Raw genomic sequence first — 15,060 nt, 5'->3', positions numbered from 1 at the left:
TACGATATATATATATATATATATATATATATATATATATATATTCAGTCTCCTTCCATTGAGGGATCCCTATTTTTGGCCACTTTCTAGGGATAGGGCATTACACCACTTCCCAATTGGATTTTTACATCTCCACCGTTCATATCTTAGGTCTATATGAGTAGATCACCTCTACAAAATTTCATATGATTTGGTGATCGTTAAGGCTTTCAAAAGTTTGATTTAGTTTTAATGATCTTGAACGGTCCAGCTTATGTCAAATTAAAACCGTTGAAGGTCATTAAAACTAAATTGAACTTTTGAAAGCCTTAACGATCACCAAATCATATGAAATTTTGTAGAGGTGATCTACTCATATAGACCTAAGATATGAACGGTGGAGATGTAAAATTATAATCGGGAAGTTGGTGTAATGCCATATCCCTATAAATGGCTTAAAATAGGGATCCCTCGTTGGAAGGGCCCTGTATATATATATATATATAGTGTGCTAGATAGGGTTCTGAAAACGACATGTACATTAGTAGGAATCAACGTTTTGTTTCAAGTTTTAACTTATGGGTTTCAATCGTTATACAACATGTTCATGCTGGTCTAATAACCAATTTTGTCGCTCTCCAATAACATTGTTTCTAGCTGTTCAATTTGATCGAATCCTAGGTGATTGGCTAGTTTAGTTGCTTATATATACTATATTTTCAGGGTTGAATTCAATCTCTTTTCATATACGCACAGTATCAGAGTCGCAAAATTGAATTAGCTTAATACAGTATGATAACAGACTAGCATAAGACTAGCTAGCTAGCTGATATTGCATTTGGTTGCTATGTACTACGTGAAACTGGTATATATGCTAGCTACTTAGAACATAACCACCTTAATGTACTCAAGGAAGCATGCATCAAAGATGGATATGAGTTAAAACTTAAAACTATATATGGGGATTAATTTTGAATCTGAGATGCTATAAAAACAAAGGGGAAAAAAGAAGAAGATCGATGGATATGAGTTGCACGCCTCCATCTCTAATATGTACAAGGTAATATTAATTCCGCTAGCCAGCAAATATGTTTCATTTTCTAAATAACTAATAGATAATCATTTCCTAAATGATTGTACACCATTTTCATCACGTTTCTGTTGCTTTAGCAATTTGTGTGATTCGATTCGGCATCAAAGATGTATATAGTAATATGATTTCATTCTCTTTTTGGCATGGATTTCAGGCTGTGGCCTACATCCACATATTTTCTAATTCCTCTTTTGCAAGCCTATATACAACGTTGTAAAATCTAAAAGCGGATGTTTGATTCTTCAAATATACTGGAAAATCTAAGACCAATATTGATTCTGTGCGTAAATTTATTTGTACTGGAAATTGAACTGCTTGAAACTCCAAACCAAGAAACTCACAATGCTTCATAGTTCATATTCAGACATATACCATTAACTGAAATCTCAAAGATATACAATATATATTACACATGCACATAATATATCAACCGATTACATCATTTAAAAGAAGCCTCTAGTATTTTCATTGTACGTATATATATGCGAGAAGAAACTTGCTTACAGTAATCATCATCTGAACTTTTATTAAGAAGCAACGAAGTCGTGCTGCCGTGACCGGACTTTCTAGTTGCGACTGGTAATGTACTAATGTTGAAGTGGAACTACCTGCTTGATAATCCTGGACGTTGGGATTTCCGGTTTCCCCCACCTCCTTCTGCAGAGGAACAGAAAATAGAGGCGAAGAAGTGCAGAAGGGAAGCAAACACCATAGCCTTCACCAACCTTCTATTCGCCGGGAACACACTACCGGTAGCCTTCTTGACGGGCCTGAGGTCGGCCAGTGAAATTCCATCCTTGCTCGTTGTACCTGTGTTCATCTCCAGCTTCAACACCATGTCTGAGGCTCTCTCTGGGCTCTGCTAGCTCTCGTCTTTCACTCTTGTTTCTCACGTAAATAATAAGAAAGAAGCGGGAGCCAGGCATCCAATCATAACCCCGAGAGAGAAATTTAGGAGGAAGCCCACGGGAACTCGAAGCCCACCTCCTCTGGGACCCAATCACCCTAGTCACGGACACGTACATGTAATGGAATTACAGTATTATTACACCTCATGGCTCATACGGTATATCTACGTATATCCAAGGAATCAAGGATGAATTAACAGTGCACGTAATTAAGTTTGGTCTTCAACGTTGCTGGGAAATTGTATAATCCATTTCTACGTGTGTGTTTAATTATATATTGGGATATGCCAATTGATCATGAGCTCCTTCTAGCTAGGTATTTTTTGTCAATCACATCCCTTCTAGAATTTCAATTATTCTTGTAGATCTAGTTGTACGTAGTATATAAATATATAATGGTTTGGCTTACATGGGTTTGGTGCATGAGATTAGAAGGGGAAATGGTCACCATTCTATTACAAGTAAAACAGAGGTTTATTGTTAAAAGCAAAGTTTGTTTTTTTCCGGATGACATTGCTTTCGGCTCATCTGTTTGTCTAGACGATCCAAAATGGTTGTGGGTTTTGGGTTGGGACTAAAACGTATCATTGCAGAAGTGATATTTGTAGGTTGGGAAAGAGAAAGGGGTTCGTGCATGGGGTCTTTAACTTTTGGGGCTAGGATTAGCTATGTCACAGCATGAGCTTCCTGCCGTTCTCATTCCTTTCTGTTATACTTCGAGTCTTCGATCTCATTCCTTTCTATTATATGTGGAAAGTTATTCAACATTGAGAAATTTCATGACATCTTCATTTTGTTCGTGTCAACAAGCAAATTAACCACACAACATTAAGGTATAATGATCGAATAATTCAGTTTACATGATAATTATTATATGACAAGTATTTAACAAGCAGAAGATTTTGTGTTTAATTAAAAGCATGCACTGAAAACATTTCTTAACTCGTTAATTTCCTTCGTTCTTGTTAGGGATTATAAAAGCTAAGTGCGACGGAAATCATCATTTTCACTTGAATTAAAATTGGCCCATTCGGGGAAGTGAACTGTGAAGATCGATACAGGGTCGACGCAACTTATAATAAAGAGGCAACGGAGGAAATTCGATCTATCAGGCACGTCTGAATTCAAAGTCGATCGGTGGGGCTACTCATGAGTCATCCACTGATTAATCAATTCCCCAATCTCGTAAGCTAACTTTACAAGTTAATTAAAATGAAAGATTAAGCTACTCATAAGAATATGCGATTATGGTCCGTCTCCTAAAAAAATAATAATTGATCTATCTGGTCAGGCAAGTTCTTCTATAAGGGGAACGAATAATTGGAAGTTTCTTGGACAATTTGAATATTACATATATAGTATATTGATGTTACCACAAATGTATAACTACCAACTAAAGTACCTACCACTCATATTGTCCCCCACATTATTACTTATTAGCTCCAAATACATACTTAGATATCTTTGATTAAGATAGAATCTTAAATTCTTGTGTGATAGTGTTCTTTGCTTGTGCTTATTGACACGTACGATCGAGTCCTTTCGGCTATGATAGATCATGACCTAGCTAGCTTTGAACCCTGCCATCACTATGCATCATCCAGCTTGTGCACTATGATTAGCAAATCTATGTGGGAGTGGGACTAGATTTAGAAACAGAATCAAGCATTGCCCATATATATAGTGATATTAAAAAAAGATAATTAACCATGATATTCTAAAAGTGCTCGATAATTCCATATATGGTTCATGGAATCTACAGCCACTAGCAAGCCAAACCAGAAAGAACCAAAGAGGTATAATATACGTGGCATGGATTATGGATGCGTACATGACTACATGGAAAAAGTATGTTTAATATTAACGTTCAGTACTCTTAATTCAGAGACACCGGCCGGTAGTACTCGATCGGCCGGAATTCTTACCGGCTATGCCTCCTGAGAAGTCAAGCCGTGCGGCTCTGGGACAGTCTGCTTGGAATTCCTGGCACTTGGGATTTTGGACGTGGAATCGGCGGAGTTGGTATGGTTGCCTCCACAGGCACAGAAAATGGAGCCGACGAACTTAACAATGGAAAGAAAAGCCATGGTCTTGACCAGCTTTCTCTTTTCCGGCACCAAACTGAGGCTGCCACCTTTCTTCTTGTTAGGCTTCGTCGGCGACGGCTGATCCATCACAGCCCGCACAGCTTTCTCGCCAACATGGCTATGAAGCTTCGACGCCATCGATCTCTCCCTCGCCGAGCTCTCTTGATGTCTGTCTCTGTAAAATTTAGGAAAATGGGGATGCAACCCAAGTGAGGAGCTGGGAGTGATTTTAAAGACGTTTTTTTTTCAATAGGGGTTCGAGAAGCCAATCAGGGGCAATAGCTTGAGCAAGAAGCCCCCTCATGACGAAGCATTTATCCCCACGTGTCCAGTCAAAGTAACAAGGTGGGAACGTAACCTAGCTAAACCCTAACCCAGGTTGATGGTGTCGTCGATTCATGGAGCTGGCATGGGTTAGAAATGAAGGTTTACAAAAGTTGAAGCTAGCTTTATCTTTTCTGTTGGGTTAATAATTCTGCTTTGTTTGACCGAACCAAGAACTCTCCGGTTGGTTAAGAAGTCCATTAATTTTCATATATTCTCTCTGAGGGGTTCGTTGCCTGTGAGACCTGCTAATTAAGCGATTACCATGCACAGGCTTAATTTAGTGCTAAATGAGCTTCTACTTCTATCATTTTACTTGACTCAAATCTAGCTAACATGAGAGTAGAAATGAAATGCAAATTAAGTAGAATGCATGTTTGACTGGTTGGCTTAAAGCTAGGGAAGCTTCGTGGATGTTTCTAATGTTGCATGCTTGGTAACTATTACATATTTGAATACCAAGTTTGACTGGTGGTGGGTGACCGAAAACCCTACAGCTATATTTTAGAGGAGAGAAAACATTTTTGGATCGATTTGCACAATAGATGGATCGATGGAGAACTAGCTAATTGTTGAGATCATGAAAAAATTGAGGATTTTATGATTTTTATCTATGTACGTTGTTATATATGATTTTATCTATTTTCAATTAGTTTGCAGCTGGTTGTGAAACACAAAATACAGATTATAAATATATGTGTCATATAATCATCGATTGATTTGAGGTTCCAGAAGAAGGACATGATGATGAGTTTAAACATTTTCAGTGGTGTAGTGGTGGTTTCAGGAGGGCCTAGACTTGACTCATGACGGAAGTGGAAATAAAATGACTTCTTGAAGTGGATTGAAAATGACTTCTTGAAGTGGATTGAAAAAGCAGTAAGAAAAAAGTTTTCCTAGTAGAATGAGTCTCTTTGTTTGGTTATTCAAGTAACAACAGTAAAAAAAGCCTGCTCACACTAGTCATAGGCTAGTGTTGGCATGGGTCTTGTTAGCTTGAAAGGAGGGTCAAGGTCCGGTCCAGGGGAGTAGGAACTAGGAAGGAACACCATCCTCTAGCTTCACCGATACTACTCTCTTTGCCGGAATCACAGTAGTTGCAATCTTGAACCGGTTTAGAGCCAAATTGTTTGCATCAAGCTTTAACTTCAAGTTTAATTAGTTAATATAGAGTATCTCTATTAATTATCTTCGATTGTTAGACTATAGCTGCTGGTCCTCTGGCTATTCTTCTGATAATGATCATGAACTTTGTTTCCAATTGCTAGACCTACTGCGCTAGGTTGTGAAAAAGCAACATATCTATATATGCAAAAGAATAAAAGATGGAAAGATTCCATTTGAGTAGAGGGTTTTCAATTCATTGTAAATACGAACACGTTCATGTACGTCGGGTAAAGGAGAGGAAATGTGGGCTAAGAAAGGAAACCTTTGTGATCTTGAAACTATAGGCATATAGCACTTGATTCGTTGAATTCTAGGCTCAAATCTGGGTAGACAAACGTACATGGTCGATCAAGATTCTAGGTCTTTTCTCTCTCTTTCTCAGCCAGATAAAGGGAAAGTGATCGATGCCAATCTCTTTAATCAGTTAATGTCAAGTTTGACCTATACTTGATTCTATGTGCGTATCAAAAAAATAAATACTTAATTCTATGTAGCATTCCATGTCTAAAGTCATTTGTCACTTACTCTTGTTGTAATCTTGCTGACTAAACTTAGTTTAATTATATCTTTAGGGTTATGGTTTTTGTGATAATAAATTAACAATTCCTTTATATATGGAATGATATGGATCATGGTCACATTCAATTCCTCGTCCAACACATTATCATATATTTTCCTATAATTAATTAGTTGGAGATCCAAGTCCAAGAATATCTGTTGTCTTAAGAAGAAAAAATACATTAAGATTCGAATGCAGACTGCTAGCTAATATATATGTAACATAATTGATGGATCAAGGATCCTTGTGATCGAATGAAGACAAATTAACACAATTAAAGAAATGGTGTGCGAGTGCGAGTGATAAGAAAGAGATATCTCAGATATTATATCATCATGTGTGATCGATCATGGTTTGGGATATGGGACTATCTGCTTGAATTGCTTGCCATTTGGGGATTTGGTTTTGGCGGCTTCACCTCTAGCAGAAGCAGGAGAACAGGGAGAGACAACGAAGTGGAGAATGGAAGTGAAAGCCGTGGTCTTCACCAACTTCCTCTTCGCTGGAAACACACTGCCCTCCTTCTTTGGCATAAGCTTGGACTTGGCCGCCAGATGTGACTCCCTCTCGGCCCAGACAGCTTGATCTCCTCCATCGTTGTTCTGCAACTTCACCACCATTTCTGCTGCTTTCTGTTTTTCTTTCTCTTCGTCTCACCCCCTCTTCTCCTGTCTTCTAGTTATAAGGCTTTGGGTTTGGTTCCAGTGGCGCGCAGCGCTCTTGCTAAAAGTTGAATAGAATAATGGAAACCAATCAAGCAAGAGAGAAACAAATTAAGCTACGAAACCAACCCAAATCGTTGCTCAAAGTGGTTGATGCATGATTGAAAATATTATTCAAAACACGAAGGCGTTTAGAGAAGAAGAGGTTGAAAGCCGAAAGGGACTTGAAATTGCATCTTCCCGACTTTTGTGGTGTGAAATCAAGCCTCGTCAATCGATGAATACGTTAACCCAACCAACAAAGCATGTACGTACGTGGGTTACAAGTTTTAATCATCCACCAAAACAAAAGGATGGAGATTTAGTTCATATATGCTAGCTTGTTGTCAATTACCTACTAAACAGTGATAGTGGAGCATGTAAGGAAGTTTTTCCTGTTTCGTAATTTAGGGTTAGGGTTTAGTAAACGCCTCTTTCAGCGGATTTAATGTAGAATTATTACCAATTAACATATATATAGCTAGAGTGGGTTATTACCAATATTGGTAATTGATAGTTGTCTTAATTAAGCACTGTGGAATTGGCATGAGTGTTAATTTGAATTCATGTCAGGAAATGCCCAATAAAATCTCAGAAGTAGTCACTGTCTATTTTCTGTTAGGGCAAGAATAAATATTAGTTAGTTAGTTAGTTGGGACTTGGGAGTCTCGCATCAACATTTTTGACCACTCATGGGATTCAGTTCTTCTAATTTCCATCTATATAACCTCAAGGTTATGATGCCACGTTACTCCATGAATTTGGACATGCACGTACAGTTCAAAATTTACGTAACTAGGAAACGGAGAAAGGAGTTGTAGGAAGCTCTTTTAGTGAGGACCCTTAAATTGAGGACTTTGTGAGGACTTTTCGGTTTATGGTTTAAAATACCCAATTTTCGATCACATTTTGACATCTTATCCGTTCAGTTTTTAGGTTTATATGAGTATATCATTTCTACAAATTTTCACCCAAATTGGTGTTCGTTAAGATAACAAACTAGATCAAATTAATGGACGAACCAAATCTGTTAAATATGAACCGTTCAAGTTCATAATTGATAAATCACACTTATGAATGTCTTAACAATTTTCAATATAGCTGAAAATTTGAATAAATGATATACTCATAAATACCTATAAACTGAACGGTCAAGATGTAGATATAAGATCAAAATGTGGGATAAGCCGAAAAGTCCTCACAAAGTCCTCAACTTAAGGGTCCTCACTAGAAGGGCTCCAGGAGTTATATATCAAGAAAGAAGGAGATAGCTAGCTAGACATATATGATAAACTGCGCGCATCTGTGGATGAAACCCACTCACCAAATTACTATGTGCTTGCTTATATAGTGCTTTAGAAAGCAAAAGAAAAGGCATCCAAAATCTTATGCACGCGATAGCTCACTCTTTTTTCTTGTTCATATTGCTTACCCACATCGCCACATGGGGTGCAGTGACAAAAGAAGCGAAGGGAGGCAGAAGTGCTTCTCAGACTTGATTCAACTTTGAATTAATGTTGATTTTTCCTGGCCTTTGGCAGGACGTGACTGATAATGAAAGGACCCTACCTTTCCACTAGTTAAGGACTTCAGGTTGGAAATTAGTTAGAATTAAGGTCATCTCAGCATATTATTGATTAATAGTGCACATCAACTTTAATTTGCACTTTTTGATCATTACATGTACATGTACATAATTGATAAATAATTAACCCAATTTAATTGGTCACACCTAAAAGGGATAGCCTAATTCAGTTTTGCTAGCTAAATGTATTTATATAGTTTTACATAAATAAGAAGAAAACCTGAATTAAGCATATTGAAGATGAAGAAAATTAAGTAGAGTACCAAGTAATTGATCTAATTAAATCCCTAATTAACAAATATACCGCCGTTACATGTGCAATCTGTACTCCCCTATATATTGCCACAAGACGTGGAATTAGACCAAGGAGAACCCCATATGAAATAGTCCCCCTCAAAATTCGTGGGCAACTCCAGACAAGAATGAGCCGATCGATTACTACAGAAGAAGAAGAAGGCGACTGATTGCAATCCGATTTACAAATGAAGGAGAATCCCCATGTGAAATAGTCCCCCTCAAAATTCGTGGGCATGTTAAGGTTGGATACTCCAGACAAGAATCGAATGAGCCGATCGATTACTACAGAAGAATTAAGAAGGCGACTGATTGCAATCCAATGAAGGGGTCGGCACTCGGCACTCGGCAAGTTGCAGAGCGTAAATCGATCATCAGTGAAAGTGAGAGATCGAAGAAAATATATATGCATGCATGGTGGGCGTGGGTTCACATATATCACTTCTAATGTTGCCACGACTCACTACGGTCCAGCTGATCGAAAGGACCTAACAACTGCAGAATATTTCTGGGAAAAAACCCCGCAAACTCCACTAACCAATTCTGTATGTAAAGCTATATATGTCGGAGTTCAACATCCAAAAGAAGCCCAGGAATACATGACGGAGATTTAGATAAAACAATACGCTCGCTTTCCTCTTATACACATGGACATTGGATTTCGATAATAAGTTGGCGACATCTCTATACGTTTTTGAAGTAGAAATATACCATTTCAATCGAATCCTAGGACATCAATATATCCCATTTTCTTTGGATAATGACTAATTACCACATTTTGGTATCCCCTAAAACATGGGGGTTATTTTTATAAACGAGTTTGATTGTTTGATGATGCATCGAACCATTTCTCCAAGTTCCAACTAATTAACAAATAAACCTACCAGACTTTGCTTTCTTGACAGCAGATTAAGCACGCCGTTCTCGGCCTTTAGCAAGTACGATCAAAATGCCCTGGGCTGGCCTCCTTTTCATTACAAACTATGCCCCATTAATATTCTTTTCACACCCAAGCCTCTCTCTGTCTCTCATGACCAGCCTGCGCAGGTGAAGGGGTGTGGAGCCGTGGGGGCAGAACTTCCTCCATGAATTACTCGCCGGCGTCCACTTCACCGCCACAGAAATGCATGTGTTGAAATATATTTTCATAGCTAGATGAAAGATATGAATGAAAACAAAAGCAAAAACATCTCCATCGTTTGTTGTGCTTATTGATTTGTGGGGTTTGAGCCTATGGCAAATGATCTATCTGAACCCACGTACCATGAACCATTACATGCCGGCATCCAATCTGTTAAACATAAATAATTGGTGGGGTTTATAATCTCTGACCAGAAAAAGCCGTAAATCCCAGACACGTACGGTAGTATATAGATAGATAGAAAGCTGCTTAGAAACCAAACACTTCATCAAAACTACAAGCAATGACTTGTTTTGATGGTTAATTTAGTACAATCTCAGAAGAAAAATAAAAACTAGAGGTGGAACATATATATAAATAGATAACTGAATGCAACTCCGACAAGCATGCATGTCGGAGTGAGTGGGAGTATCATCATAATCTTCGGTCTTCAGAGACGGCGGCCGCCGATTAGTTCAAGTAAGGTTTGTAACTTACCGGCGATGCATTGCGACTTTAGGTTTAGTCATCCTGGATCGGCTTTGGGAAAATCTTCTTGGAAATATTGGCATGTGGGATTTCGGGTGGCGTAGAACGGGCTGAACCGGGTTCAGAGGCTCCATTAGCACAGAAGATTGAGCTAAGGAATTGAACAATGGAAAGGAATACCATGGTCTTGACTAACCTTCTCCTCGCCGGCAACAGACCCGAACTACCACCTTTCTTCTTGATGGGCATGAGAAAGTTATTAGGCTCCATGTTCGGCTTTTCCACCAGCAGCGGTGGCTGATCTATCGCAACTTCCGATCCGGCACGGTCATGAAGCTCCGAAGACATTTCTTCCTTTTGCTCTCTCTCTGTGTGGGTGTCTCTGTGAACTTAGGAGCTTGTTTGGGTTAGTTGGGGTTTGCAGTGGGACGCTTGGCTTTTCAGAGGGATTTTTATAGAGGGTTTTGCGTGAAGAAGTAGCTCATGAATTCTGGCTGGGCTATATTGTATCTGTTGTGATTGTATTGTGGCGTATCATTTAGTTTTTCTAAATATAAATTATTTTGACAAAAAAAAAAAAAAAAATTCTTGATGACTAATTATCATGAAACACGTATCAAATGGGACCTTGTCAAGTTGCCTCTCCTTATAATATCATACCTCTGTTAATTTCCTGTTATTTTCCTTTGGGGTGTCCACTTTTTTCTCTAGCGAGATGAAGGATAAGATTCCGTTGTTCATTGCTAAGTGAGACTGATTAAAGTCACAACCCCCCTACAATCACCATCACCATCTCCTCCGATCCACCACCATATGTAAATCACCACCTCCTCCGTCCGGCCAATACCTAATTAAGGACTATCAAAGTAACGTTGCACCTGATTAAGTCCGGCCGGCCAAGCTCCGTCCGCCGGGGGACAATTAATTCCAGTGGTCGCGTGCACTGTGTGATCGTGCATGCTAAGAAAATTTCAAAATTAGAAAAGAAGTCAAAGAAATTTGGTTTGGGGGGGGGGAGCTCTAGGAAGCATTTGTCTTAGAATCTTGTGGTAAAAGGTGCACGGGTGTTTCGTCTTTGGCAACAAACGGTACAGGAATATTATATGTGGCCGGGATTCAGAGATGACAATATCACTGAAAATGGAATACCGGCAAAAAGAGACTATTATATTATTTGGAGATTTGTTTGCAAGAATTTCAAATCTCTAAATTAGATGAAATTTACAGAAATGATCGACACACTATGTTATAGACACTGAATTGTAAAGATGTGAAAATGCGACATAAAAGTGAGCGAAATGAGGAGCATCACACTTTAATTTCAAAGGAAATAAACTCTGTGTGTGTATATATATTCTTCTGAATCTTATTTCATAGAAATAACCACGTCGATCATGGGGAGCAACGTTGCTATGGTCTTATGTGGCATACGATGGTCAAGGAAATTTACTGGAAGCTTCATTTTGAGTATACAACTAGGATTATAAGAGCAACATGTACATATGAATGAAAGCATATACATATTCGATTTCGAACATGCATGTTAATGCACCATTGAACTTTGGTCAAGAATGACAAGTAACATTGTGGTTTGTGGGCTAAAAAAGGGCATGCATTGACCTCCCGCACGTGCACACACACGTACGATTGCTAATTTGCTTTCAGGAGTAAATTAAGTTTGACAGCTTCCATATCAATTAACGTTTGATGTCGTTTATCATTACCCTAGCTAGTAGTTGTGATGCAGCTGATCAGTTTTAGGGTTTGGAATGCAAGAGATTCCACTATTCCTTAATATATATATATATATATATATAATGATTATCAGGTGCGGACATCCGTACGGGTTTTTCGTAGGGATTTTCGCCGTTTCTCCACCATTCCAGCGCCGACGACGCCGTTTCTTCTTCTGGCGTGATCCCAAACCTTCTCCGACGGTGTTGGAATGAAGAAAAAGGCCGGAGAGATCGCGATCGGAGGTCCACCATGATCGATCGTGAAGTTCTGAGTGAGATTGCTGTACAGACCTCCGATCGCGATCTCTCCGGCCTTCTTCTTCATTCCAACACCATCGGGGGAGGTATGGGATTACGCCGGGGAGAAGAAACAGCGTCGCTGGCGCTGGAATGGTGGAGAAACGACGGAAATCCGTACGGACGTCCGCACTAGAAACAGACTGTGTATATATATATATATATATATTTCAAGACTTCAAAGCCAGTTATGATACACCATTTGCTTGTCATATTCGATAATTTTATTATGTCCCCATTGGCCATTGGCAACAAAGCATGAAAGCAATCTCCATAAGCGATTTGATGGTCTGTTTGTTTCCCAACTCTAAATTTGTTAGTTTATTGTTAGTTTCAATCACTCTCTGGAATATTTAAAAGTTTTGGGCTTCGCAATTTCCCTTTTGCCTCTGATAAGCTATGGGGACATAGAGACGTAACATTCACACTCTATATTCAAATCACATCTAAACTTACAGAGTGATAAATTGTGAACAAAAAAATTAAATTTGGATATATTCGTGAAATCTTAAAGCAGTGCAAATAGAATGATTCGAACTATGTAGGATTGTAGGAATTAAGAAGAAAAACGTAGTGACGGATCTGATGGGAAGCCAAAGTAAATAAGAGAAAAAGAAAAATCAACCCTAATACATATTTTGTATTTTTATAATAGTACTGTCTCAACAAAAAGCTCTCTTCTCTCCTTTGTTCATCATTTATCCACCTCTGCCGGAATGCTGACGCCGGATGCACAGCTCGGACTAGATTCCGACGTCGTCGAAACCAGTGAGCTTTCCAGTCTTCCCAAGGCCTTTTCGTTGCCGGCCGGTTTGGAATTCAGGTGAGGTCGGGATCGAAAAAGCGGATGGTGAAAAGGGAACATCATGAAGAGTCTTTTCACAAGAAAATATTCCAAAAGTAGGTTATATAGGATAGGTTTGGCTTCAAAGAGAATGACCCGTCTTCTGAACTCCGGCCAACTCGACCAGAGTCCGGGACTTACCGACGATGCATTACGAAACTGCCATCACGGTCTGGGTTTGGATATGGGAATATTTGAGTGTGGTTGCATTTTTTGGCATTTGGGGTTTTGGGTGGTGAAAGAGAGATGATGGGAATGGGTATTCGTTCAGGGGAAGAGAAAACAGAGGCAATGAATTTCACGATGGAATTGAACATCATGGTCTTTACCAACCTCCTTTTCACCGGAAAAACACTGCCCTTCTTGGGCTTGCACCAACTGGCCTCCGTCGACTCGAGCTTGCCCGCCGGCTTTGCTGGGTCTGTCTCGGACGACCCGAGAATTGCCGCACCTGCATAGTTCTGAAGCTGCTTCAACACCATCTCCACCTCTTTGCTTCTGACTGCTACTCTCTCTTACTGTCTGTGCTGGACCTCGTTGAACTGGAAAAGTTGGACTCAAATGTGGGATTTCAATAGGGAATATATAGAACAAATTACCTGATTAATAAGAGAGAAACTTAATTGGAAAGCAAGGACCACTCTGCCACCTATAATGCTGCACACATCTGTTTCAACCAAGTTGATTCTCACAATTTGACCCAAAATATACAGGGAATATGAATCACGTACAACCTTGAATTCAAGAGGTCCCATTAGATCAAACAAAAAGAAGAAACTAAAGCCAGCTACCTAAACAATTTGAGTCGCTAAGAATTTGTCATAGAGGCATCATATATGTGCGTGTAGTAAGTGCTCATCGGGCGGAACTAGGAATCGATATTAAGGGTTGCAAAATATAATTGATAAATAACGATATCATTTGATGAATTAACTCTACCTACAAGGTTTAGCAACAGAAGACAAACAAGAAAATCATGATGAATTTTTATTACATTTTCATAATTAGTGTTTTTTTTTCTCTCTATATAGCATTAGTTTCTTTCATAGTTAGATTTGTGATGCATGTTAACACTAGCCTAGAACTGATTATTCCATTTCTTATCTTGGTTGGTCGATTCCTTTCTGATGGTATTACCATTTTTTTTCTTATAAGGTGCCCTTGGTAGTTCTGAACTTCTGACTAAATCTTTTTAAATATATATATATATATATATATATATATTAATTTTTTAGCCGGCCAGTTGATATGTACGTAAGTGGGACTAAAATGTTGAAAGCTTGTCATTTTTTCAAGGGTTTGGGAAGTCACTTGGAAGCTTCCTTCTAGATATATAGTGATCACCACACATCCTTAACATTCTTGACCAAAGAAAAATATATCCTTAACATTCCCTCTATCTTTTTCTTTATAATCTCTCTCTTTTGCATATTACTATAACTTTTAGATTACGATTTCTAGAGTATATCAAGTTTAATCGGCTTTACACCTTTTATCTGATTTACATTCAATACATTGTGTAAAAAGTATCAAGCTGGTCAAAATTTTACTCATGATTAGGTAGTATGACACGAACTAATAACGTATGAAGAAAATTTTAGCAAGTGTATCCATAAAATATACGAGGGCTATTTCATCATCTCCTTCAAACATAAAGTACAACAAGAAGTTATAATTTATGTTGCACGGAAACAGAAACGAGTTTCGGTTTCCGATACGATCCGATACGCGGAAACGTCAAAATCAAATATAGTCTGATACCAAACGTGAAAGAAACGTCAAAATTAAAATAAATATCATATTTATTATAATATATATAATTGAAAAAATAACATGAGAAAATTACATATTAACACAAGACTAAATTTATAAAAAAA

Source organism: Fragaria vesca, linkage group LG2 (assembly GCF_000184155.1).
Source record: "Fragaria vesca subsp. vesca linkage group LG2, FraVesHawaii_1.0, whole genome shotgun sequence".
In the NCBI taxonomy this organism is placed as follows: domain Eukaryota; kingdom Viridiplantae; phylum Streptophyta; class Magnoliopsida; order Rosales; family Rosaceae; genus Fragaria; species Fragaria vesca.
Note: the sequence above shows the minus strand (reverse complement) of the source record.